This window comes from Cynocephalus volans, chromosome 6 (assembly GCF_027409185.1).
Source record: "Cynocephalus volans isolate mCynVol1 chromosome 6, mCynVol1.pri, whole genome shotgun sequence".
Classification (NCBI taxonomy): Eukaryota; Metazoa; Chordata; class Mammalia; order Dermoptera; family Cynocephalidae; genus Cynocephalus; species Cynocephalus volans.
In genome coordinates this window covers 7,459,998-7,486,033 of record NC_084465.1, presented here as the reverse complement: position 1 = coordinate 7,486,033, position 26,036 = coordinate 7,459,998, and the positions used below count along the sequence as shown (strand labels likewise).

Sequence of the window (26,036 nt, the reverse complement as noted above, 5' to 3'; positions counted from 1 at the left end):
CAAGCATTGCTGTAGAGTCACCCCACCAGATGTGTTCTCTGAACTTCCCAGCCTCCAAAACTGTAAGCAATAAATTTTGTTTTCTTTATAAATTACCCAGTTCCAGGTATTTTGTTATAAGCAACAGAGATGTACTAATACAGAAAATTGGTACCAGAGAAGTGGGGTGTTGCTTATAACAAATACCTGAAAATGTCAAAGCAGCTTTGGAATTGGGTGTTGAGCTGGAGGAATTTGAAGGAACAGGCTAGGAAAAGCCTAGATGCTGGTCAGGAATTTAGAAGTTCTTGGAGACTGGTTAAACAGTGAGAGCAGAATGCTGATAGAATATGGACAATAAAGGCCATTCTGAAAAGAACTCAGACGTAAGTGAGAAGGAACTTATTGGAAACTGGGGCAAAGATCACCCCTGCTATGAACTAGCAAGGAATTTGGCTGCATTCTGTTCATGCCCCAAAAGTTGTATGGAATGTGGAACTTCAAGGTGCTGACCCAGGGTATTTGGCAGAAGAGATTTATAAGCAGCAAAGCATTCAGGAAGCTGCATGGCTACTTGCAACACCAGCCTGTGAGAGCTGAAGCATGTCCTGAGACCAGGAAAGCCATAGGAGCAGAGCTGCCAGAGGACTTGGGGACACAAGCCCTGTACCAGTGTGCAGAGAATGCCAAGCACGGAGTCAAGGTACGTGATTCACAAGCTTTGAGATGTGATGCCTGCTTTGCTGGGTTTTGAACTTGTTTGGGACATGTTACCCCTTTCTTTTGGCCTATTTCTTCCTTTTTTGAATGGGAATATGTACCCTATGTTTGTCCCACCATTGTACCTTGGAAGTAGATAACATGTTTTGATTTCACAGAGGGGACCTTGAGACTTTGGACTTTTTGAGTTGAAAAAAGTCAAGACTTTGGGGATGAAATGAATGTATTTGTATGTGAAAAGGACATGAGTTTTGGGGAAGCAGGGGAAGAATATTATGGATTGAATTGTGTCCCCCCAAAGTTTAGTGCATTGGAGGCTTGGTCCCCACTTGGTCCCCAGTGTTAAGAGGGTGGGAAATCCTATTGTGGTAGTTGAAAGGTGGGGCCTTGGAGAGGTGATTGGATTGTGAGGACTGTACCCTCCTGAAAGAATTGATCCTTACTTGGAATAATGGGAGTGGTTCTGGTGGCTTTAAAAGGACAGTGAATGAGGAGGTTAGTCTCTCTCTCTCTCTCTGCTCTGCCATTCTCACCATGTGATACCCTGCATTGCTGTAGAGTCACCTCACCAGATGTTTTCCCTGGACTATTGGACTTCTCAGCCTCCAAAACTGTAAGCAATAAATTCTGTTTTCTTTATAAATTACCCAGTTCCAGGTACTTTGTTATAAGCAATGGAGACATACCAATACAGATGCCAACACCAGGTGGGGTCACAGCCTGAGGAAGGAAATGATCGAGGGAGGCAAAGGTCAGGAGGTGTGGAATACTCCAGGCAGAGAGATGTGTGCAGAGACTGAGAGGAGCATAGGTAGCCTGGTATTGCTGTGACTGAAGGTCAGGGCACAGAGGTGCACATGAGCCCACATATCCCAGTGAGGGGCCTCTGGAGGACTTGGGCAGGGCAGCAGATGGTCAGATTTCCACTGTAGAAAGGTCACTCTAGTGGGGACAAATTGGAGGAGGCATGTTTGGGAGCAGGAAGACCAGGAGGAGTCTACTGCAGGAATTTAGGTAAAATGTAATGAAAGCATAAACCAAAACAATAGCAGGGGAAGTGGAGTGGAGGAGATAAATGAAGGAAATTCTTAGGAAATAGGACTTCTGGTGCGTTGGGTGTGGCTGGCAGGCGAAGAAGCGTGAGTCTGGCAGGACTCTCCGATGCATTTGGGTGGACGGTGGTGACACTCCCCGTGATCAGGGAGGCACAGAGCAATATGCTCTGCTGGGAGTTTGTTGAATTTGCTGTACCTGTGGAACAGGCAAGTTAAAATGCCCATGAGGAAACTGGGGGTGTAGGTCTGAAGTTCAGGATAGTCTAGACTAAAGATACACATTTAACAATCATTTTCAAGACACTGGAGGGATGGCATAAGCCAGGAGCACAGATGAGTTCCCTGCTCCCATGCTATTTGTTGCAACGTAGCCGTGAACAACTGTGATATTGCTGGACACTTCCTGAGCACTGACCACACGCCAGGCACCACCTGGTACTTTATGGTGAATACTCTGACCTCATTTATTACAATCCTTGCAGCAACTCAATGAGGCCCTGACTAGTGTTATTCCCATTTTGCAACTAAGAAACTAAGGCTCAGAGAAGTTTAGTAACTTGTCTAAGACCACACAGCTAGAAAATGTCATAACTGAGATGTGAAACCACTTCGACTCCTGATCCTGGGCTTTTTCATAATCACTTTGCTGAATAAAGACCTCAGTTACTCAGTCTATACCAGGGTTTTATATATTGCTTTTTTTTCTTCATGTAGTTTACCCCCAAGAACAGGTAGGCCTTAAACATACGGCTAGAATTAACTGCCCTTTCTCTACAAACTACCAGCTCTCGAGTCTGTGTGTGTTGCTGAAGGAGCCCTGGGCTTGGCTCCCCCACTGATGGGGAGGGAGAGGCTGAGGGGCAGCCTTTCCCACTCATGCTGACTCATCTCCTAACTCCCTTCCAAATGGTCTGCATTTCCTATCAAGTAAAAGCTGTTTGGAAACTTCAGGCCGGGTGTGACTTGTGCAGGGAGAGGTGAAAACACAAATCCTGTCTGTTGCTCCCTGTCGGAAGCTCCTCGCTGCCTCCAAGTCTCCTTCCCACGCCCCCCCCCCCAGCACTCTTACGCTTACTGGCCGACGGCTCCTGCCCAGTAGGGACACCCCAGCCGTGCAGAGCTGCTCACAGCTCCTGACCACGCCAGCGAGGGTCAAGCCTCTGCCTTTTCCTCCAAAATATTACTATGAAAATTTCCAAACGTACAAAAAAGTGGAAAAGAGCTATCCTTGGCTCATGACCCCTTCCTGCTTCCGTTGTTACGTCTCCTGCCACTCACTTCATCTCCTGCCTTCTTCTTATGAGGACTGTGATCCCATCGGGCTCACCCGGATCATCCAGCATGATCCCCCCATCTCAAAGTCCACAGTTTAATGACGTCTACAGAGTCCCTTTGCCATGTGAAGTAACAGATTCACAAGTCCTGGCAATCAGGACATGGCGTTCATGGGGAGCCATTATTCAGCCGACCACATGCACTATTTGATGAGTTTTTGCAAACGCATACACTTGTGTAACCCAAACTCCCCTCAAGATACAGAGCACTACTGACACCCCAGAAAGTTCCCTCGTGACCCTCTCAGTCAGTCCCCACTTCCACTCCACCCCCCAGAGGCAACCACTACTCTTTTTGCCTCTTCAGAATGTCCTACGAATGGAATAATACAAGACTTCATCCTTTGAATCTGACTTCTCTTTGCACAATGTCATTGGGACCCGTCCATGCTGTGTGTCTCGATGTCAGAGTGTTCCTTTCTATTGCTGAGTAATATTCCACTAGATGACAGTCAGCTTAGCTGTCCATTCTCCTGCTGATGGACTGGTGGACTCCAGGCTGTTTCCAGCGTCCATCTGTACTTCTTTTTCTTTCTTTCTCTTTTTGTTGCACCTGGCCAGTCCCAGGATGTCTGTACTTCTGCACCCGCTGCTGCCATTGCTCCTTTGGCCTGTAGTAAGCTCCTCACCACCAGCTTCTGTTCCCTCACACACAATCAGTCGCACTCATCGGCCTCACAAGGCCACCCCCAGGGAAGCAGTTCATAAACCTCTGCCCTGCCCCTGGGCGGGTGGGCCGCTCCCTCCTCGTGCCCTGAACACACTTTGGTCTCTGCACCTGACCATCTTATGACCCTTACTTGTTTACAGGTCTGCCTCTCCTCACTTGAGCCCATGCCCCCAAGGCAGGAGCCAGGGCTTTTCATGTCCACACATCTACACCTCGGGCAGGATTAGGGCAGGAGAGATGTGCAGGATCTGGAACCAGAGCCAGGGTGGGTAGAAATTCTGGTTCAAGCATCTTCATCGGTCATGTGATGTCCCTCAGAGGGTCATAAGGAGCAAATAAAATACACACATGAAGCACTTAGCACAGTACCTGGCACAGTGTGTCTGATACTTAGGGCTTAATCGACATTTGTGGAATAAATGAATGAGGGAATTTATTAAATAATGATGCAATTGGCCCACACCAGCAAAGCCTTGGTTTCTCTGCATTTCAACTGAAGAGAGAAACTGGCTTTGTTCTGAGACTGACATGAGCGCAGCGGACAGATGGGTGGTGACTCTCAGCTGCCCACTTGTGAGAAGAGCCGATGACTTTCACTAGTAACTTGCTTCGGTTACTGTTTGAGGAACTCGGAAGCTCGCCTCTCCAGGGAGGGGCAGAATGTGGTCTAATGTCTGAGAAGCTTTATCAGGCCACGGGGGAGAGGGCCACCAGCTGCCCGCAACCCTGGGTGCACGAAGATGTGCTGTGCCCTGGGGTCGGGTCATGGCTTTCACTCTCACACTGGCTCCAACGTGGTCTTGAGGTTCCTAAATTTTCTCATTTGGAGCCAATCTAGAGCCTAAAGAGGTTAAGAATCCAGCAGCAACTGTGAGGAATATCCTAATGTCATTTTTTCCTGTTTTTTCTATGTATCTTTTCTTCAGAGTGGTCCATTCTTCAAGAACTTGGGCTTCTTGATTACAGTGTTTTTGTCATTTTTTATTGCTTTTTTCTGGTTACAAAATAAAGAATACATGCCCATTGGAGAAAGTTTGAAAATATGGTAAAGTATATCAAGAAGACAAAAATTACCCATAATTTCACACCCCAGAGATAATGGTTGTTAATATTTTTCTGTGATTCCTTCTACTCGTCATAGATAGACACACACACACACAAATGCATTATGCACATTTTGCCCAGAAATAGAAAAACAATAATTCGGTTTCTCAATCCAGCTAAGCAGACCTGGCCTAGTTTTCTACAGGTTCACAGTGTGACCAAGATGGACTGAGGGAAAGCCATCTTGACAAAAGCTCCTGGACCTGCCCCCTGAGAGGGTTCTGAGATTCCAGGCCGGGTGGGTCGTGTCGATCCTCTGCACTCCCAGCCTCGCAGCTGGCTCACCCTTCCCGGGGCAAGCTGAGGCCTCCTCAGCGTTTGCTGAGCTCAGCCCTCGGAGGCAGCAAACACGTGCCCCTGACTTTATCCACAGCCAACGGCAACCCAGAGCACAGGCCCTGGCCTGGCCAGCATGGGGAGGTGGGGCAGAGATTAGAGTGACGTCCTCCCACTCCCACCTCCCCTTCCCCACTGCTTCCTGTCCGGCCCTTTCCTCTGAGCCTTGACTCCATGGGACAGTGACAGCCGGCTCTCGGTTTGGTGCCTGCGTTGTTATGGTCAGGTTGCCATAACAAACTACCACAGACTGGATGGCTTAAACAACAGCCATTTATCTCTCACAGTTCTGGAGGCTACAAGCCCAAGATCAAGGCATTGGAAGGTTTGGTTGTTCCTGAGGCCTCTCTCCTTGGCTCGCAGATGGCCACCTTCTCCCTGTGTCCTCACATGGCCTCTCCCTTCTGCATGCACATCTCTGGCATCTGTCTCTGTCCTAATCGCTTCTTGTAAGGACACCAGTCACACTGGACTAGGGTCCACCCTAACAATCTCATTTTAACTTAAGTCCCTCTGCACAAATACAGGCACATTCTAAGGTAGTGGGGGTTAGGGCTTCGACATGTGAGTTTCAGGGGCACCATCCCGCCCATGACAGCGCCTGCCTAGACACTCGTCCTAGGTTCTTGCCAGGCTCCCCGTCACCACACGACATAGCAAGTGGAAATTTTAGCCCCTTAGAAGCAAGTATTGTAAAGATCAGAAACTTGAACTTAATGAGAATTTGCTGTTTCACTTTGAAAAGCAAAGCGGATTTCCACAAGCAGGATCAGAGGGGCCGTGTAAGTTCTCCCACAACTGTGCAGCTGCTCCCTCAGTGGTTCTGCATCTCCACCGCACCTTAGAATCACTGGGAACTTTTAAAACCCGCAAGCCCAGGCCTCCTCCAGACCAACTAAATCAGATTCAGGGGTGGGACCCTAGGGCACCCATAGTCAGGGACAGTCCCCAAAGATTCCAGTGTGCAGTCAGGGGGAGAACAGCCCCCGGTGGGTCTGGTCCAGGGTGGGGGACTTCAGCAGCTCCGTGGCCTCCACTGATGGTTCATTAGGATCTTCATGGCTCCCTCAGTCACCTTCTCTCAGTCAGTGAAATCCAGAGAGGGACTTGCAGGCTAGGGCTGCTTCCCTTAGAAACCAAAACCCTAAAAAACAAGGACGCAGAAAAGGACTCTAAGGACTAAGCAAGCAGTTACACGGTCTCCCATGAGACCCACGCTGCTGAGACAGGAAGATGCTCCGGACCTCCTGTGCCTGTGTCAGGTACAGACAGCCTGAGGGACAAACCCAAGGAAAAGCCAGGAAACCAGAATCATGGCTCTTTCCCTGAGCAAGAGAAAAACCCAGTGATCACCCAAATTCAGGGAGATGTTCTTGGCTCAGGAACCTGAGTGGAATTTGCCAAGCTGACAAACAAGAGGCCCAGCCTGACCAAGACCTTGCTTCTTTGGAAAAGTGTACAGCCCTTTGGCAGAGAGGTCCTTCATACCCTGAGTGCTCACAGACCTCCAAAGCCACGAAGGCCTGTGAAAAACACCAGTTCATCATCTTCTGTAATTCCATAGAAGCCTCAAATTCTGTCCAGAGCAAAGGCAACCTGCTGAGGCACTTGAAGGCCCATGCTGGGCAGTGGCCATTCTGGTCCTGCACTGTGAGGTTGGTGTCGTCCCTCAGAGGACCCGGTGAAAGTCCAGCAGACCGGCTTGAGGGAGGGACCTTCTCGGTGTCTGAAACCACCAGGCATTCCTTCTAAAGCACCATTAAACTCCCAGGGGAGAGGAGCCCTCCCACTGGAGACACATCCGGAGTGGGGATTGGACACAGAACCAGCAGCTTGGCCACCCCACACCCCAACCCACAAGAATAAAATAAATAAAAGAGCTTCTTCAAGTCAGGCATAAGGCCTGCTGTCCCCAGACAGCTCGATCCCTCCTTGGCCTTGTATCCTGAGGGGGCTGAAAAACCACCCACTAATGGACTGGAACAAGGACTGAGTCCAGACGCTTCCAGGGCCTGACAGGTATTGGAAAATAGGGTTTTACAGGGATGCTGGGTGAGGCTGGCCCAGGGCCCAGCCCCGACAAGGAAGAATTGGATGTTCAGGGACAGGTGCCCTCCTTTGGGAAGTGGGACTGTAATAATGCCTGTCTCAGAAGATTGTCAGGAAGGTGAAATGAGATACACACACAGCACTTAGAACAGGGTCTGCGTGATCAGCGCAGTCTAAGTTGCCCGTGGAAGTCCCCATCATGCCCCCGAGTGAGCTCCTTAAACATGATCAGCAGCTTCATCTTCCTCTTTCTGGCTTTGGAGCTGCTCAGGGCTGCCCCTTAAGATGAACTTCCCTGAAGCTTGAGAAGTCTTCAAACCCACCCTCCACTGGGGCCACTGGGTAGGGACAAGGGTAAGGCCTCCAGGGCATGGAATTTGGGTTTCTATCAGACAGATTCCGATAGCTTAAAATCAGAGGTTAGGCAACTATTTGGGTGCAAGAAAGTTCTAAATCCCTACAAAAGGCTAATTTTTCAGACTTGAGCCCTGCCTTCCAGGATAAGTTATAATGCCATTGAGTTGGTAAAAGATATACTCAGGGTGTAATATTTGTCTGAAGATTTTTAAAGTGTGTAAAAATGCTGACAATGGCCTCCTTGTAAGTGTGGCATACTTGCTGGCACAGGGGGTCTTTCTTCTCAAACACCTATCCTAGCATAGACACAAAGCCTCTTTCCAGAAACAGATTTGTGAGGCTGCCCGCAAGCACGAAGAGCATAGAGGAGGTTGAAGGATTAGGACACAACTCATTTGTAGAGAAAGGTCCTCACTTGCCCCTAGGACCCTTTGAAAGAAATGCCCCTTATAGGTCTGACAGCCCCCTGCCACAGGGAAAAAGTATCCTTCAGTGGATGGCTGCGGGTTTGAGAGCCTGAGATCCCCTGGTTCAACTCATGGTTTTGCCACTTTCTAGTCGTACAACCTCAGGGACAATGCCTGCTGTGCAGGGTTATCTCTAGGATTAAACAAGGTCACGTGCACAAGTCCCCAGCACGGTGGTGCCAGGGCCCACAGTGAACGGTGGACGTGGTCATTGGTATTCATTCCTTAGCCCAACCCAGAACTTCCCCTGTGTGTCCCCTAAATGTCACCTCCTTTAGGTTCCCTGGCCTCACTTCTCCTTAGCATGGCTCACACAGGCTGAAACTTGTAAAACAAACTTTACCAAATCCTAGTGGGGCACAAATCAAATGGAGAGCAAGGACGGAGCCAGCTTGCGGAGCTTGAGTACAGCTCCCGAAACTTCATCTCGTGATGGTCTCCAAGCCCAGCCCCTCCAAGCCCTAAGATCTTGATTCCGGGGCTGGCTATTGATCCAAACTCCTTGCCTGGGCCTCATCCATCCCTGTACTCATGTGGATAATGTATGATAATGTGCTTTTTCTTTCTCTTGCTATTTATAAAATTCCACAGCCTTTAGCAAAAATATAAGCAGTCTGTAAGCTGCAGAAAGAGCCCCTGGGGCACAACTTCTGTGGTGAGGAGCTCAGCCAAGCTCTCCTGCCATTGCCTGGTGCTGGTTGCAGACTCAAGTGTGGATTTTCAAGTAGCCTGAGGGCTTCCTGCCCAGCCATTGCCTGCTGATGCTCAAACAGGATGCAAATGTCAACCGGCTCCTCCAGCCTTGCTCCTCTGCCTCCGTCCAGACCCAGGTGCTATATCACTGCAAAGAGCCATTTGCTTTTAGAGAAATCACCCCTTGCCTAGTGCTCATTACTTCAGCAAATGCAGAGTTGTCTAAGAGGAAAGCAGCTCAAAGAGCAGACCATCAGAGGAGGGAATCAGAGCACGGAGCCAGGTATCTGAGACTTTGGCCTCAATTACCTGTTACAGTTTTGCTGCTGCCACCATATTCCTGATACCTGGCCTCAGGTCCCTCTGCAATTCAGCCTCACCCCCGAATTTTATCAACCCTGCTAATCGCACTGCATTTGCTGCCAAGGGCTAGCCTTACTGCCCTCTACCTATCTCCCCGCCCTACCCCTCCCTGACCTTTTGAACACAAGCCAGACCAGCTACATAAATTGCCCAGCCCAGTATAAAATGAAAATGGGGGGCCCTTGTTCAAAAGTTAAGAATTTTAAGACAGCAACAGTAGAGTATTGAACTAAGTGCAGGGCCCTTCTGAGTGTGGGGCCTGGGAGACCATGCAGCCGCATGGCGCTCACTCAAACCACTCCCAGCTGACCTTGCCCTCAGGAGCCTGTGATATTAGATAAAGACTCTTCCCCAGGTCACCCTATACACCATCCGTGTGGCCATCTTAATAGCAACCTGGGTGAATCCACACCATCTAGTCCACTCAGGCTTACATGCTAGTATCTTCTGGAAACACCCTCCTGGACACCCCCCAAAATAATGTTTTTCCAGGTTTCTGGGTATTCCTTAATCTAGTCAAGTAGACAACAGAAATTAACCATCACAAGTTCACCCCTTGTCAACCTGGTGTCCATACTTATCTCCTTAAACCATATTTAATCTTCAATTGGGACGATAACCGTGTAATAGCTCTGCCTAAAACAATGCAGCTAAGCCTGCATACGACTGAAAACGTCTTAATTCCTTTCCCAGAAGAGGAGGCAAAGTCCTTAGATGACTTTTCCCCTGATATCCCATGACTGAAATACAAGTAGTATCATGTAAAACTAACAATATTTAAATATTGATATAAAGTCCATAAGTCTTATGATGAGAATAAGAGGAACAAAAACGAACAAAATTGCTAAATATATGTACGGTACACACACACACACACAGATGTTCTTAACACAGTAGGGAGGACAATAACAGTCTTTGGTTCTGTAAATGGCCACGTGGTCTAAGCTGGTATTTGTAACTTCCTTCTTCTACTGCCCACTCTGTATTCCCTTTGCCTTTAGCGAGCACCTCAGCTGGTCGTGGTTCTTTTTTTTTTTTTTTTTTTTTTTAATTTTATTTTGTCGATATACATTGTAGCTGATTATTGCTCCCCATCACCAAAACCTCCCTCCCTTCTCCCTCCCCCCTCCGCCCCAACAATGTCCTTTCTGTTTGCTTGTTGTATCAACTTCAAATAATTGTGGTTGTTATATCTTCTTCCCCCCCCCCCCCGGTTTGTGTGTGTGTGTGTGTATGTGTGTGTGTGAATTTATATATTAATTTTTAGCTCCCTCCAATAAGTGAGAACATGTGGTATTTCTCTTTCTGTGCCTGACTTGTTTCACTTAATATAATTCTCTCAAGGTCCATCCATGCTGTTGCAAATGGCAGTATTTCATTCGTTTTTATAGCTGAGTAGTATTCCATTGTGTAGATGTACCACATTTTCCGTATCCACTCATCTGATGATGGACATTTGGGCTGGTTCCAACTCTTGGCTATTGTAAAGAGTGCTGCGATGAACATTGGGGAACAGGTATACCTTCGACTTGATGATTTCCATTCCTCTGGGTATATTCCCAACAGTGGGATGGCTGGGTCGTATGGTAGATCTATTTGCAATTGTTTAAGGAACCTCCATACCATTTTCCATAGAGGCTGCACCATTTTGCAGTCCCACCAACAATGTATGAGAGTTCCTTTTTCTCCGCAGCCTCGCCAGCATTTATCGTTCAGAGTCTTTTGGATTTTAGCCATCCTAACTGGGGTTAGATGGTATCTCAATGTGGTTTTGATTTGCATTTCCCGGATGCTGAGTGATGTTGAGCATTTTTTCATATGTCTGTTGGCCATTTGGATATCTTCCTTAGAGAAATGCCTACTTAGCTCTTTTGCCCATTTTTTAATTGGGTTGCTTGTTTTCTTCTTGTAAAGTTGTTTGAGTTCCTTATATATTCTGGATATTAATCCTTTGTCAGATGTATATTTTGCAAATATTTTCTCCCACTCTGTTGATTGTCTTTTAACTCTTTTAATTGTTTCTTTTGCTGTGCAGAAGCTTTTTAGTTTGATATAATCCCATTTGTTTATTTTTCCTTTGGTTGCCCGTGCTTTTGGGGTCGTATTCATGAAGTCTGTGCCCAGTCCTATTTCCTGAAGTGTTTCTCCTATGTTTTCTTTAAGAAGTTTTATTGTTTCAGGGTGTATATTTAAATCCTTAATCCATTTTGAGTTGATTTTAGTATACGGTGAGAGGTATGGATCTAGTTTCATTCTCCTGCATATCGATATCCAGTTATCCCAGCACCACTTGCTGAAGAGGCAGTCCCTTCCCCAGTGAATAGGCTTGGTGCCTTTGTCAAAGGTCAGATGGCAGTAAGTGTGTGGGTTGATTTCTGGATTCTCTATTCTATTCCATTGGTCAGTGTGTCTGTTTTTATGCCGGTACCATACTGTTTTGGTTATTATAGCTTTGTAGTGTAGCTTAAAGTCAGGTAGTGTTATGCCTCCAGCTTTATTTTTTTTGCTGAGCATTGCTTTGGCTATTCGTGGTCTTTTATTGTTCCATATAAATGTCTGAATAGTTTTTTCCATTTCTGAGAAAAATGTCTTTGGAATTTTGATGGGGATTGCATTGAATTTGTATATCACTTTGGGTAGTATGGACATTTTCACTATGTTGATTCTTCCAATCCAAGAGCATGGAATATCTTTCCATCTTCTTGTATCCTCTCTAATTTCTCTCAGCAGTGGTTTGTAGTTCTCATTATAGAGATTTTTCACCTCCTTGGTTAACTCTATTCCTAAGTATTTTATTTTTTTGGTGGCTATTGTAAATGGGCAGGCTTTCTTGATTTCTCCTTCTGCATGTTCACTATTGGAGAAAAGAAATGCTACTGATTTTTGTGTGTTGATTTTGTATCCTGCTACTGTGCTGAAATCATTTATCAATTCCAACAGTTTTTTTGTAGAGGTTTTAGGCTGTTCGATATATAGGATCATGTCATCTGCAAACAGGGACAGTTTGACTTCATCTTTTCCAATCTGGATGCCCTTTATTTCCTTCTCTTCTCTGATTGCTCTGGCTAGTACTTCCAACACTATGTTGAATAGGAGTGGTGAGAGTGGGCATCCTTGTCTAGTGCCTGTTCTTAAAGGAAAAGCTTTCAGCTTTTCCCCATTCAGGATGATATTGGCAGTGGGCTTGTCATATATGGCTTTAATTATGTTGAGATACTTTCCCTCTATACCTAACTTATAGAGGGTCTTTGTCATGAATGAGTGCTGAACTTTATCAAATGCTTTTTCAGCATCTATAGAGATGATCATATGGTCCTTGTGTTTGAGTTTATTAATATGGTGTATCACATTTATTGATTTGCGTATGTTGAACCAACCTTGCATCCCTGGGATGAATCCCACTTGATCGTGATGAATAATTTTTCGTATGTGTTGCTGTATTCTGTTTGCTAGTATTTTAGTGAGGATTTTTGCATCTATATTCATCAAGGATATCGGCCTGTAGTTTTCTTTTTTGGTTATATCTTTACCTGGTTTTGGTATCAGGATGATGTTTGCTTCATAGAATGAGTTTGGGAGATTTGCGTCCGTTTCAATCTTTTGGAATAGTTTGTAAAGAATCGGTGTCAATTCCTCTTTGAATGTTTGGTAAAATTCTGCTGTGAATCCATCTGGTCCTGGGCTTTTCTTTGTTGGGAGCCTTCTGATAACAGCTTCAATCTCCTTTATTGTTATTGGTCTGTTCAAATTTTCTACGTCTTCACGGTTCAGTTTTGGGAGCTTGTGTGTGTCCAGAAATTTATCCATTTCCTCCAGATTTTCAAATTTGTTGGCGTATAGTTGTTTATAGTAATCTCGAATGATTCCTTGTATTTCAGATGAATCAGTTGTAATGTCGCCTTTTTCATTTCTAATTTTTGTTATTTGAGTCTTCTCTCTTCTTTTTTTTGTTAGCCATGCTAATGGTTTGTCAATTTTATTTATCTTTTCAAAAAACCAACTTTTTGATTCGTTGATCTTTTGAATTGTTTTTTGGTTTTCAATTTCATTCAGTTCTGCTCTGATCTTAATGATTTCTTTCCGTCTGCTAACTTTAGGATTGGATTGTTCTTGTTTTTCTAGTTCTTTAAGGTGAAGTGTTAGGTTGTTCACTTGCCATCTTTCCATTCTTCTGAAGTGAGCATTTAATGCAATAAATTTTCCCCTCAATACTGCTTTTGCAGTATCCCACAGGTTTTGGTATGATGTATCATTGTTTTCATTAGTTTCAATAAACTTTTTGATTTCCTGCTTGATTTCTTCTTGGACCCATATGTCATTAAGTAGAATGCTGTTTAATTTCCATGTGTTTGTATAGTTTCCAGAGTTTTGTTTGTTATTAATTTCTAGTTTTAATCCATTGTGGTCTGAGAAGATACATGGGATAATTCCAATTTTTTTGAATTTATTGAGACTTGATTTGTGACCTAATATGTGATCTATCCTGGAGAATGATCCATGTGCTGATGAGAAGAATGAATATTCTGAGGTTGTTGGGTGGAATGTTCTATAGATATCTGCCAATTCCAATTGGTCTAGAGTCTTGTTTAGATCTTGTGTTTCTCTACTGATTCTTTGCCTAGATGATCTGTCTAATATTGACAGTGGAGTGTTCAGGTCCCCTGCTATTATGGTATTAGTGTCTATTTCCTTCTTTAGGTCTAATAGAGTTTGTTTTATAAATCTGGCTGCTCCAACATTGGGTGCATACATATTTATGATTGTTATGTCTTCTTGATGGATCAGTCCTTTTATCATTAAGTAGTGTCCCTCATTGTCTCTTTTTATGGTTTTTAGTTTAAAGTCTATTTTGTCAGATATAAGAATAGCCACTCCAGCTCGTTTTTCTTTTCTGTTTGCATGGTAAATCTTTTTCCATCCTTTCACTCTTAGTCTGTGTGAATCTTTATGGGTGAGGTGGGTCTCTTGTAGGCAGCATATAGTTGGGTCCTGCTTTTTGATCCAGTCAGCCAGTCTGTGTCTTTTAATTGGGGAATTTAAGCCTTTAACATTAAGAGTTGTTATTGAAAGGTGTTGATTTATTCCTAGCATTTTATTGGTTGTTTGGTTGTCTTAGGTGTCTTTTGTTCCTTGCTTTCTGATTTACTGTTTGGTTTCTTTGTTTGTTGGTTCCTTAGGTTGTAGATAGTGTTTTTGTTAGCTTGTTTTCTCTTCATGAATGCCATTTTTATTGTACTAGCGGGTTTAGATTTTTCTTAGGTTTTTATGGCAGTGGTAGTTATTTTTCAGGAACCAAACCCAGTACTCCCTTGAGGATTTCTTGTAAGGGTGGTCTTGTGGTAGTGAACTCCCGCAGTTTTTGTTTGTCTGAGAAATATACTATTTGCCCCTCATTTCGGAAGGATAGCCTTGCAGGGTAGAGTATTCTTGGCTGGCAATCTTTGTCTTTTAGTGTTTTGAAAATATCATCCCATTCCTTTCTAGCTTTTAGGGTTTGTGATGAAAAGTCTGATGTTAACCTGATTGGGGCTCCCTTATAGGTGATTTGACGCTTCTCTCTTGCAGCTTTTAAGATTCTCTCTTTGTCTCTGAGTTTTGCCAATTTGACTATGACATGTCTTGGAGAAGGCCTTTTTGGGTTGAATACGTTTGGAGATCGTTGAGCTTCCTGGATCTGAAGATCTGTGATTTTTCCTATACCTGGGAAGTTTTCTGCCACTATTTTGTTGAATATGTTTTCAATGGAATCTCCATTTTCCTCCCCTTCTGGAATACCCATGACTCGGATATTTGAGCGCTTGAGGTTGTCTGATATCTCTCTCAGATTTTCTTCCATGTCCTTGATTCTTTTTTCTTTCTTTTTGTCTGCTTGTGTTATTTCAAACAGCCCATCTTCAAGTTCAGAGGTTCTCTCTTCAACTTCGACAAGCCTGCTGGTTAAACTCTCCGTTGTGTTTTTTATTTCGCTGAATAACTTCTTCAGTTCAGCAAGTTCTGCTACATTTTTTTTCAGGACATTGATTTCCTTGTATATTTCCTCTTTCAGATCCTGTATACTTTCCCTCATTTCATCATGATGTCTAGCTGAGTTTTCTTGTATCTCATTCAGTTTCCTTAGAATTATCACTCGAAATTCCTTGTCAGTTATTTCAAGGGCTTCTTGTTCTATAGGATCTAGAGTATGAGATTTATTAACTTTTGGTGGTGTACTTTCTTGATTTTTTTGTATTTCTGGTGTCTTTTTTTTGGTGTTTATTCATTGTGGCAGGGGGTTTCACAGTCCACCGGTTTGAGACTAATGACTAACTAGGATGTTGCTGTGGTTGCCAATTTGGTATGGCTCCCGCCATGACTGCTCAGTTGGCCTCTAGTGTCTTGTGTGTGTGGTTGCCTCGGGTCTTGGGCTTCTCCGGGTATCCACCTTTCTGGTCAGCTTGTACTCTGCTGGGCTGGTGGATCATGTACCACAGGGTGTGTGATCTCTGTTGAGCTTTCACTTTCTGTACAGGACTTCTCCCCGTTCCGTGTGCTCTGGTCCAGGCTGTTAGATCGTGCAGTGGCGACCCCACCGGGTGTGTGGTTTCTGTCGAGTCTCCGCCTCCCTGGCCTCACGTCTCCCCCCTCTGTGCACACTGTGCTGGGCTGGGGTGTGTCTTCTGCACCCCTCGTCTATCAGCTGGGCCTTCAAGACCCTGCTCGGCACCGCCTCGCCCAGGAAGTCTACCAGGTTTCTGCTAGGCACAGACGACCGGTCTCTCTGGGTGCCTTTGTAGCACTGTGTAGATCTTTCTCGGGTCTTGTTCACCTTTGTATCCCCCCGGTATAAACCGAGTCTAGTGCCCGCCTGCAGCCTGCTCTCCGGCAGGTTCAAGCGGACCTGGGAACTCTCCTACCACACTATTCCCAACCAGAAATTCGTTAGGCTTTTTTCCAAACTGGTGGTCGCAGAGATGGTATCTGCCTCCCAGTAACAGGAAGTTTACCGGGGCCGGAGTCCAGGGTGTGGTGGAGTGACAGTCGGCCCACCCGTACTTCCTAGCCCTCCCAACACTGGTCGGGACGCCCCACACCCCCAGCCCTGCCAGAGAACCGCGGAGGGAGTGGGAGAGGAGGCCGGCCCACAGGGTCCGGAAAGCCCCGCGCCAGGCCAAGCAAATGGGCTCAGTGATGGCCGAGCAGGGCGGAGCTGCCCGCACCTGGGAAAATGGAGGCAGCACCGGGGCAGTGAGTGGCCTGGTGGTGCAGGCGGGAGCTGCGTGGGCATCCACCCCCCGAACAGAGCTGTGCCAGGGATCACTCACAGTGCTGTGCCAGGTCGGGCGCTCGCTCTGTCTCTGGTTTGTTGCCTTCCGTGTTCTCGGCGCTGCTGCCTCGGGCTGTTCAGTCGCGGCGCCGCTCGGGCGCTCCCAGGAATCTTCTTTAATGCCGGCCTGAAACCTCGAATCCTGAATAGGGCAGCTGGCCGCCTTCAGTGCGGCCCCAGCCTCCGGGATCCTGGCTGCATCCACAGCAGCCCTGGCGCCGTGTTCCCTGTTTCGAGACTCGCTTTTGCAGCTAAGAATCAGTTCTTTTCCTGCTCCACACTTCAAAGCTGTTGCCTGTAAATGAGGCAGCCTCTCCTGCCGGGGGCAAAGTGGCGTTGAGCCCCCACGACCGGCCAGCAGCAGCAGTCCTCCCTTAAGAGATGGCCAGAGGAAGGTCCACAAGTTTCCCGGCTGCCTGAGGCCCAGTGGCCACCTTTTCCACCTCAGCTACTCCGCGCCAGCTGCCCCAGCCGCCGCCATCTTGAAACTCTCTGGTCGTGGTTCTTTACCTGGTGGGCTGATCCAACCTTCATCCCTGAAGAGTCTGGGGCATTCCTAGTCTTGCCTGGACAGGGTTGTTATGATTTCCCATTGACCTTAATCACAGGGCATGGTAGTACTAAGAGACTCCCTAGGGATCTGCTGTATTCCTGACATAATCTTCCCTACCTCCATTGTGAGGCAGTAGTCCAACTTCGCCTTGGTAGAGCAGGTCAGTCACCCCAGCCAACACTGGACTCCTCATGCCTCTGAGTCGGTGGCTAAGAAGGGAGTTACAGTGTTGGCTGGGGCGATTCACCCAGGCTACTCGGGGGCTGCTGGACACAGGGTAGTTGCCGCATGCTAGGTGGAACTATTACATTGTTGTTGTCCCATTGGAAGATTGTCCCATTTGAAGACTGGTTTAAGTATGTCCCACTTGAAGATACAGTTTAAGGTTGGTTGAAGTGTGGTTTAAGGAGATAAGTGTGGACACCAGGGGTGGACTTGTGATGGTGAATATTAGGTGTCCACTGGACTAGATTAAGGAATACCTACAAACCGGGTAAAGCATTATTTGGGAGATTGTCCATGAGGGTGTTTTCAGAAGAGATTAGCATGTGATCCTGAGTGGACTGGGTGGGAAAGACCCGCCCTCAATATGGGCGGGCACCATCCAATCCACCGGGGGCCTGGAGAGGACAAAAATGGAGGAAAAGGTGAACCTCTCACTCTATTTCTGCTGGAGCTGGGAAACACTCTTCTCTCCTGTCCATGGATATCTTCAGCCTTAGGGTTCCAGAACTTACACCAGCGGCCCCCCAGCTCTCAGATCTTTGGCCTCAGATGGAGAATCACACTATTGGCTTCCCTGGTTCTGAGGCTTCTGGACTTGGGCTGAGCCGCCCCACTGGCATCCAGTTTAAGGACAGCCTATCGTGGGACCCCTCAGCCGTCACACCAGTGTGAGCCAGCTCCCCTAACCGCTCTCATATGTTTGTATACATATCCTGTTGGTTCTGTCTCTCTAGAGAACCCCAACTGATACGCCACACCACCTAGCTGCTTTTTTCTTAGAATGCCACATGGAAATTACAACCTTTCTGTGTCTAGGTACCTAACATCTCTTTCATCTTCCTTGTCCACACGATTCATTCACCTGAAAACAAAAAATGAGCACCCGCTGCATGCCACGTGCTGTGTTGGTCTATGTGTATTTAAATAGGTCAAGACACAGTCCCTGACCTCAAAGAAGCAGCAGAGGAGACAGACTTGTGAGCAAATAGTTATAAAGCCTCATGACAAGTGCAATAAGAGAGGATGGACAAGAGCCCTGGAACCAGAGAGGACAAGACAGCTGGAGGTGGAAGGGTATGAACAGGGTCGAAAGAGGGGGCTTGGATGCTGAGCCTTAAAGAAAAGAGCTCGCTAAGTGAACAGGGAGAGAGAGCCATCCAGAAAGGGAGCAAGGCAGGCAGAGGCCAGGAGGCCACAGTCAGCCTGGCGTGGTTTGGAATGGCTGGAGCACGGGGTGGGAAGGGAACCCTGCAAGAACAAGAGGAAGATTGGGGCTAGACTGTCAGACATTTTTAATTAAATACTATACATTTTATCTAATAAGCAACTGGAATCTGCCAAAGGGGGGATGGAGACATGGTCAGATTTGTTTGTGTTCTAGCAAAAGCATGAAGGACAGACCGAAGGGGCTCAAGGTGACAGCCAGGGGTCTGGTTGCTCTTTCAGTTTCCAGGTACAAATCATGAGGGTTGGAACGTGGACCAGTGGTTCTCACCAGGAGAGCGATTTCACCTCCCAGAAAGTATCTGGCAATGTCTGAAGCCATTTTGGGTGGTCACAACAGGGGCGGTGCATGCTACCGGCATCTCATGGGTAGAGCCCAGGGATGCTGCTAAACATGCTGCAATGCACAGGACGCCCCATGACAAAGAGTTATCAGCAAAAAATGTCAATAGTGCCGAGGTCGAAAACCCCTGACGTAGACAATGATGAAGATTGTGAGACGGGGGAGAAATCCAGAGGTATTTAGAAATTAGAATAGGAAGAACTCTGTAGCCAATTAGACACCAGCAAGAGGCCAGTTGCTCTTCCTTGGAGGAAACTGCAATCTTTGTTATTCTTTTGGGTTAGTTTATTACCAGTGGTGTCTGATATAAATTACAGATGGACAGGACCACCTCACCATTAAAGGGGGCAGAAGGGGTGCCACCGTGGCAAATGGGCCAGGCATGGCTTTTCCAAGCAGGCCCAAGCCCGGGGCTGCCTGCAAAACCTGCCGGTTCTGGAAACCTCCATTCCTGAGATGATCAACAACTCACTCACATGGAGAGGGGAAAGGAACACTTAAAAATAGGAGCCTTAGAAAGAGAGAGAAGGTGAACGAGAAGCCTTTTAAGAAAACGACTTTGTTCCTAAGACACTATTCTGGAGCAGGGCAAGGAGAAGACTCTAGGAGACTGGCACACACTCACCCGTTCCACGGCCACCCTGGAGTCCTGTGTCATCACCTCCACATCCTCCCACCCAGGCCAACAAGCAGGAGTGACTGGATCATCACCAGCATAAAATAGTAGCTGATTTTGATCAAGTGCCTTCTGTGTGTCAGAAACACCGATCACATCCTTCACACACGCTTTATCTCATTCAGTCCTGTCAGCAATTTCATCACACCCTCCTCATCTATTATTCTCATTTCATAGATAAAACCAAGGTTTAAAAACTTAACTTCTTTGCCCACATTGTACAACTAAATGAGGTGGAGTCTGGATCCAAACCCAGGCCCTCTGACTGTATATTTCATGCCAGTCACCACTCTGCTGTATTTCCTCCCAAACCTGTGCTCAGCAAAGGGCTGACACAAAAGCAATTACTGTCATGAGGATTTCCCAAATGCTACTCGCTGCTTCCGATATGCACCTGGAATGTCAAGGTCACCAAAATGGCTCAACACACACACAGAGTGCCTGCACCACACCAGGTCACACTCCCACCAACACACTCTTTATTGCAAAGGCTAGCGCTCGGTGACTGGCCGGCTGCCCCGTCTGTGCAGAAGCTCTGCCTGGAAGTCTGGAGTTGCCTCGATTCCTCTCGCACATCCCACATCCCATTGCTCAGCAAATCCTACTGGCCTCCCTTCCAAGTATAGCCAGGATCTGGCCACTCCTCACCACGGCCACCCCCACCACCATGGCCCTGGTGACCGTCGCTGCCCACCACTGACAGCAGCCTCCTGACTGCTCCCTGCTCCCACCATCACGCCCTTCACACCACTGTGTTCTGTTTCCAGCAGCACCCAGATCACATCTGCTAAGTGCAGGTCAGATCCCGCCTCCGCACAGACCCACCAGAGGCTTCCCATCTGCTCGGAGGAAAAGCCAATAGCCCTGTGGTGACCTTGCAGGCCTTAGGGGATCTGATCCCTGTCACTCCCTCAACCAATCTCCCACCACTCGCCCCTGGAGACATTGGTCTCCTCACCCCACATCGGGGCCTTTCCACTCACTGCTCCTGCTGCCTGGAACGCTCTCCCCCGGGATCCCCCATGGCTCACTCTTCATTCCAGTTGGGTCTTTACTCAAATGTCACCTTCTCTTTGAGGCCTTTTTAGACCCCCCTTCCTGAAAGGTCAAGCCTCTCCCTGCCACACTACTGACCCCATCCCTGCTCTGTGTTTTTTCCTGAGCACTTGCCCCACTCGAGCATACTGCACTGACACTTGTCAGATGACTTGTGCTGCCACCAGCTATAGGATGCCTTTATGAACACTTGTGACACCTTACAGCACTTCTGCTGTGAGGGGCCCCGAGACCACCCACACATCTGGAGCTTCACTAGGACTCACCAAACTAAGAAGATAGCTGTACCCACAACCAAGACACATCAAGGCCTCTGGCCAGGTCAGCAAGAGAAAGAGATGCCCAAGGCAGGATCCAGAGGGGTCCGTGCACAGACTTGCCCTGCTCTCCCTCCTGGGAACCGAGCATGCCCTGAGCAAGCATGTCTGCCCAGGGAGGGAGACGTCAGAGCCAGGGTGTAGGTTGGGACTGCGCACGTACGCACACTCTCTGCCGACCACAACTACCAAGATTCTAGACTTCCAAAAGGAAAGCAGGTGTTCACAGATCACGCTGCAATTTATAAATCACATAATCACCTAAGAAGACAGATGGTGGGGGAACGTCCCAAAAGTCAAGTTCCCACATGCCAGGTCTGCTGCGTTAACTTACTTACAGGTGTGCTTGTGGCTGATTGCCTGTCTCTCCTCACTACAGTGTCAGCCCCCAGATTGTTTTGTTTTGTTTGTTTGCTGCTGTATCTCACCTCCTAGAAGCGGGAGTTGGTGCACAGAGTGGGTGCCCCATCAACATTCACTGAACAAATTAATAACTATCATGAGTAAACCCCCCAGCCACTGGTGGGAGCAGGGCTGGCGCTTGGAGACGACCTCCCTACCAGGGTAGGATTGTCCAAGCCACCCAGACCTTGCCAGGGCCTCTCAGGACCAGTGGCGCTGCTTTTAGAAAGTGGTACAATTTTCTCTTTGCAAATCAGCATTCTCTAATCAGGGACAGAACCTATGATGTTGGCTTCGTCAGCTTAAAGATCTAATCGAGTGACTTCCCTGGCCCACCTCCAGCCGGTCCTGGCACAGGCACCTGTGGTTCTATTTCTTTCCATGATTCTGTGGAAACAATCCCACTTTCTAGATGCTCCCAAATTATCTCTGATGGGTTGTGACTTTCTGAAAACAAAATATCAACATTTAGCAATGGGACTTCTGGGAGCTGTGATCTTTGGCCTGCTGGCCCCAAGACGCCACATGTGCCTTCACGCCCTGCACAGCCCCTCCCCGGGATGGGCTTCCCACCCTCCTCCACAGAACCCTTGCCCCATGGGTGTCAGCTCTGCCCCTTTAAGAGAGGCCAGCAGCTGAGAACACGAGGAACAGAATCTTTGCCCAGGTGTTGTCTATAACTGTCACCAATCATTAACCCCAAGAAGGGAGGAACCGCAGCTTAGAAGTCAAGGTCACCTACAATCAGGAGGGGTCAACAGCTGACACGGAGCACAGGGGGCCAGCGAAAAGAAAGTGGCAAGGTGAGAGAGCCCGAGTTCCAGAATTTTGTGTTGCAGTTTCCTCAGCCACAGTGTGCAAAGCAGGAGTCAAAAGCAACGACCAGAGCTAGCCGGTTGCTCGCCTGGTTAGAGCACGGTGATGATTACACCAAGGTCCAAGGTTCAGGTCCCCTTAGCAGCCAGCTGCCAAAACAAAAAAGAAAAAACAAACGGCCTTACCCCAGCTTTTCTGCCCAAGGATTCCACTCAAGTCCCCTCCACCCCACATTTCTATAGGAGTGCACAGGGGGTCCCCACTCCACATCCGCCCACCTCCACCTCCCAAGCACAATGACACAGACCCCACCTGATTCACCCCAGGAGCCCTCCCTGCTCCATGTCCTGGGAACACACTATGCATCTCAGCTCCATGACTTGGCGCCCCCCTGCCCCCTGCTTCTTCCTCCTAAGTCCCTCACACAGCCCAAGACCCCATGCAGGCTCTTCTCTGTGGAGCCTCAGGGCAGCAGCCCCCATTGCACAGGGCCTGGGACCCACCCACCTGTGTGGTGTGCCAAGCTCCCTGCAATGAGGCAGGCTCGTGTAGTGACCCCCAAACTCACGTCCTGCCCGGAACCTCAAAGCATCACCTTATTAGGAAATAGGGTTGTCACAGATGAATGAGTGAAGATGAGGTCATCCTGGAGTAGGGTGGGCCCTTAATCCAATGACTGGTGTCCTTATAAGAACAGAAGGGACACAGCGACACAGGGGAGGATGCCACGTGAGGATGGAGGCAGAGACGGGAGTGATGCGCCCACCAGCCATGAAAGCAAAGGACGCCAAGGGCTGCGGCAGCACCAGAAGCCGGAAGAGGCTGGGAAGGGTCCTCCCCACAGCCCTCAGGGGGAGGCCAGCCCTGCCCACACCTTGATTTCGGGCTTCTGACCTCCAGAACTGTGAGATGATCCATTCCTTGCTGTGGCAGCATGAAGAGGTTAATGCAGAGGGGACAGAGTCCCAAGACTGGGGGGTCTGCAGTCCTTGAGGGGCATCTCCTGCCAAACCCCTGCAGGACCCCTCTCGGGTATCACTTGCGTCACACTTATTCTACGCTACCTTGTAAATTATTTATCTTTCTATATGCGTTTTATGGACTCCTTCAAATAAAGAAAAAATGAGATCCTGGCTTGCCTGCCCCAGCTCTCTGCCTGAATGCAGAACTGCTCCCTGCCTCATCTGCCAGTAGCAAGACTGCAGTGGGTCCTTGTGCCCACAGCCACCCCTGCTCTGGGAGTGAGGACCTACAGTCACTCAGCTGGTCTTCTCAGGCCTTTCTTTTATTTATGGATGGGCACCCATTGTGGAATCGAGTTAAGCATCTACTTCAATGCATGGACATTATCATCATTGGCCCTTATGAGTCCTCTCTCTTGTCTTTCTTATGTACGTATGTAGTCGTGTGTGTGTGTGTGTGTGTGTAAGTGTGTGAGTATGTGTGCACCCATATGTGTGTCTGTATGCATGTACGTGTGTGTATGTGAGTATGTATGTGTGTGCAGCACCCATATGTGTGTGTGCATGTATGTACGTGTGTGTGTGAGTGTGTATGTGTGTGCACTTGTATGTGTGTGTGTATTCCCACTCCCATCTCCCCCCAGGCAAGCATTCTAATGTGTTTAATGTGTATCCTTTCATGTGTATCAGTTCTTGAAAACATGCCAGGTGATTCTGTGTGCACATGTTTTAATTTGCGTGATGGCATCGTGCTCTGTCACTCATCCCGCTTCTTCCCGTGATCTTAAGATCCACTCACATGAGCTGCTGTGTGAACATCCACGCCTTTGCATCCACCAGCTGCACAGCACCCCACATGTGCACTGGCTGCTCTACTGGTGATGGGCACCCCGAGGTCACCAGCTCTGCACCTCCACAACAACTCGTGTCCGTGTCCTACCTCTGGGCCTGGGTGAGAATCTCTGTCTTATCTACCAAGGAGCAGAACTGCTGAGTGTGTAGGGCACACAACCTTCTCACTTATCCACACCCTGCACGGGCACTCTGGAACAGCTGTGCCATCGGCGCCAACCTGCCTGCAAGCCACGCGTGAGGTTCCTATGTCCCTACATCTCTACCAATGCTAGGCATCATCCAGCTTTCTCATTTCACCAGGAATGGGCAGAAAATCTTATCTCACTGTTGAATACTTTGCATTTTTCTAACAACCACTACATTTGAGCATCTTTTCATGCGGTCTTTAGCCTTTTTGGCTTCCTCTTCTGTATGTTGCCTTTGAGATTCTTTACCCGGGTTTCCGTGGAGGTTGCTGCCTCCGTCTAGCTGATTTGCAATAGTTCCTGGTGTACTCTAGATATTAGTCCCTTCATTTTTAAAAAAAAACAGCTTGATGTTGGGGGGGGTGGGAAAATATAAAAAAATTTAAAAACAGCTTTATTGAGACGTTGTTCACATACCTTACAATTCACCCATTTAAAGTGTACAATTCAATGGATTCCAGTATATTCATGGACATGTGCAACCATCACTTGCCAATTCTGAAACATTTTCATCACCTCAAAAAGAAATCCATACCCATGAGCTCTCACCCCCTGTCCTATCATCCCACCCCAGCTCTAAGCAACCACTAATGCACCTCTAATGTAGTCTACAGATTTACCTACTCTGCACCTCTTATATAAATGGAGTTATATAATAGGTGGTCTTTTGTTACTGGCTTCTTCCACTTAGCGTAATGGTTTTAAGGTTCATGCATGTTGTAGCATGTGTCAGCACTTCATTCCTTTTTATGGCTGAGTAATATTCCATCGTATGGATAGACCACATTTTGTTTACCCATTCGTCAGTCGAGGGACATTTGAGTGGTTTCCACCTTGTGGCGACTGTGAATAATGCTACTGCAAATGTGTGTGTACCAGTTTCTGTGTGGACATGTGTTTCTGTTTCTCTTCGATATTTACCTAGGAGTGGAATTGCTGGGTCATATGGTAACTCTGTTTAGTCATTTGAGGAACTGCCAGACAGTTTTCCAAGTGGCTGCGTCATTTTACATTACCTGCAGCTATGTGTGAGGGCTCCAATTTCTCCACGTTATCTTACGTTTTTATCATAGCCACCCTAGTGGACATCCAGTGACGTCTACCTCACTGGTTCTGATTTGCATTTCCCTGATGACCACTGGTGTTGACCATCTTCGTGTCATGTGCTTATTGGCCATTTGTATATCTTTCTCAAAGGAATGTCTATTCAGATCCTTTGCCCATGTTTTAATTGGGTTTTCTTTTTATTAGTGATTTCAAGTTCTTTATGTTTCCTAGATACAATTTCCTTGTCAGATATATGAATTGCAAATATTATCCCTCATTCTGTGGGTTGTCTTCTAACTTTCTTCTTGGTGTCCTTTGAAGCAAGAAAGTTTTTAATTCTGATGATATCCAACTAATCTATTTCTCTTCAGTTATTTGTGCTTCGGGGTCACATGTAAGAAGCTCTTGCCAAACTCAAGGTCAAGAAGATTTACTCCTGTGTTCTCTTCTAAGTGTTGTTTTAAGTTTTACATTTTGGTCTTTGATCCATTTTGAGTTCATTTGTGTGTATGGTGTGAGGTAAGGGTTCAAATGGGTGAGGAGGTCAGGAGGTCAGGAGGTCAGGAGGTGAGGATAATGATGTGATATATTTTGTACAACCACAAATAGCAAGCAGTCCCTGAGCATTGGTGACAAGGGGATAATGACCTCTTGGTTCTCCCAAACATGCACTTGTCCTGACTCTACTCTTTCCCCTCTAGCCAGGAGCCCTCCCTTGCCCACGTTTGCCCTTCTCAACCTACCCAAGCCCCTTTATAGTACTGTTGTCTCCCTGCACAGGCACCACCTGTCCCCAGTTTCCTTTCCCTTCTCCTCTCTGTGCTATAGCCTTGGCCATCCTGATCGAATTCCTCCCCATCCAGGTCCTCCCTCCTTTCTAAAGCCAGTCAGGGTCCCAGGGATGGTCAATACAACTTCTTCTAGGGTCTCAACTCAGAGACATCT

At 47.4% G+C, this 26,036-nt stretch overlaps 1 protein-coding gene across 1 annotated transcript in view; it reads left to right on the top strand.

Moving 5' to 3' along the window:
• The window catches only part of AOC1 (amine oxidase copper containing 1), a 39,296-nt gene that overhangs the window by 5,548 nt on the left and 7,712 nt on the right, over positions 1 to 26,036 (top strand). The window lies entirely within an intron of this gene.